Source organism: Triticum dicoccoides, chromosome 1B (assembly GCF_002162155.2).
Source record: "Triticum dicoccoides isolate Atlit2015 ecotype Zavitan chromosome 1B, WEW_v2.0, whole genome shotgun sequence".
Lineage (NCBI taxonomy): Eukaryota > Viridiplantae > Streptophyta > Magnoliopsida > Poales > Poaceae > Triticum > Triticum dicoccoides.
The window spans coordinates 708560109-708562366 of record NC_041381.1 but is presented as its reverse complement, the minus strand read 5'-3'; the positions used below and the strand labels follow the sequence as shown (position 1 = coordinate 708562366).

Here is a 2258-nt window from a genome sequence, read left to right as displayed (position 1 = left end):
CTTGTGAAATTTCTTCTCAGGTCCTGATGTGAACTTTTTTGTGCGACCAGCTTTGCACGCTCGTTCCTCTGCAAAGATACACCAAGGCTCTGTCAACTATGCAGAGGACAGAAGCCTCACGAAAGAATGTCAACACTTAATGATGTGAGTAGTCATCTACTCCAGATTTTTAGCTGTATTTATTTATGGGCTACTGTGTCTGTATGCCAAGGCCTGTCGCTTTTGTCTTTCCACCCCAGCTGGGTGGACTCAACACACCGCTTCAAATTGAAGCAGCCCATCGTGGGGAAGGTGCCTACTATCATCCTGGGGCCTGGGCATGGATGTCTCGCATGGTCTTCCATTGCTGCGGTAAGAAGCGGGATACGTATTTTTTACTCTCTGGTCTGATGAGTTGTCGTGTGGCCTCTCATCTCTAAATACAGAGCAACAATGCACACTCAGTCACCCAAGCAGGAGGTGATGGCTTCCCTGTTTAAGCCACGGGGAGCTGAAGATGATGGCCTTATTCGGTAAGTCGATCTTGAGTCCAGTTCATTGTCCAAACTGTTTCTAGTATGTATGTTGTGCTTCGTTGCACGCTTTCCTAATGGAATGGAATGGATTTCCAGGGAATCTCTTATTGACTTGTACACTAGCTCTGGGAAGCGAAAGCCAGACCAAGTTATTATTTTCAGGTACCAAGTTGTGAAACTACTAGGAGTATTTGCTAATATATAGCAGTAAATTTTTCTAGTTCCTCAAATGTTTCTCTGCTGAAAACGGATATAGCTCATGCTGCTTTCAGGGATGGAGTTAGCGAAAGCCAGTTTACTCAGGTGATAAACATGGAGCTTGAGCACATCATTGAGGTAGTGTATTTATTTGATCCCAACTTGTGCTTTACAATACTTGTAACCTAGGTACAAGTAATAATCATATTTGATCTACTTTTAACCAACCAAGCAACCAACCAATGCAGGCATGCAAGTGCCTTGACGACAAGTTCACAGTCATTGTTGCTCAGAAAAAAAACCCATCACACCAGACAAACTCGCCAGAAAATGTTCCTCCTGGTAAACAAACGTCTTTCCGAAGTCCACTACTTTTTATACGTGGGTTTGCATGCTGTTCTCTTGTGTGAAACGAAACGATAGATCGTAACAGCAAGTGTCCATGTCATATTCTCTAGGCACTGTGGTGGATAAACAAGTTAGTCTGCCATCCCAAGAACTTTGACTTGTACTACATGTGCGCGCATGCTGGGATGATTGTAAGTAGTAGACTCTGCTTTCTGCTCTGTTTTTGCTTAGTAGCACAATGTAGCAGTAGGTAGTAGGGTGCATTCAGGTGGGTTTTTTTTTTGTGTGGCAGGGCACGTCGAGGCCAACACATTACCATGTTCTGCATGATGAGATTGGCTTATGTTGTTACTACTAGTCTAGGCTTGGGTCATTCGTGTGACAAATTGTGTCTGAACCTGTCGGCATGGCCTTTTCTTTCTTTCTTTCTTTCAGGTACCAGAGGAGCACGACAGCGATATCAGTAGGTATGTTTGTTTGAAGACTCGCTCGATCCATGCTCGCTGTTTTTTTGTGTTTGCGAATGCATGTGTGCGGTTGGTTGCTTATGTCGTGTGTGTTTTGTTTTGGCAGCTGCTCCGATAGCGTACGCGCATCTGGCGGCGGCGTCATGAAGTTTGAGGACATGTCGGACACGTCGTCGAGCCAGGGAGGGGGCCACACGTCGGTCCGGTGCCGCCAACCAACCAACCGACCTAGCTTGATCTTTGATGGTCTGCTAGCTACACTTAGACTTGGGTGGATAATCAAGTTAAGTGTTTGAACATTGCATGGCTGATGGTATGTATTGTGGGATCATATCTATCTATCTATCTATCTATCTCCATCCTTAGTTAGTATGGTATTTTGTTTGCTGCAGGTATGTATCCTGAGGTGGGTATGGAATTGTGGATGTGTTGTCGTCTTTGTTTGCAATTGTGAATGCCAATGTTTGCACTTGTGAGGCTTGATGCAGGCTGATCGCATCACATGACATGTTAAGAAAATGCTGTGCTCGCTCAAGTTGAAGAGAATTCAATTCATACAGAGAAAGCAGAGTGACAACACAAACGCTAAACAAACAAACAAACTAACTAACTAACTAACTAGATTCAGAAGCCAACCAAGAGCCATGAGCAGCAACCAAATCAGCCAAATTATGGATGGCTTCAGTATCATGTAACAATCTAATCTCCAGGTTCGTTCATTCATTCATTC

At 44.2% G+C, this 2258-nt stretch overlaps 1 pseudogene; it reads left to right on the top strand.

Annotated features, from left to right (window-relative positions):
* Positions 1–347: 347 nt before the first annotated feature.
* Positions 348–2034, top strand: LOC119351025 (annotated as a pseudogene).
* The last annotated feature ends 224 nt before the right edge of the window (positions 2035–2258 follow it).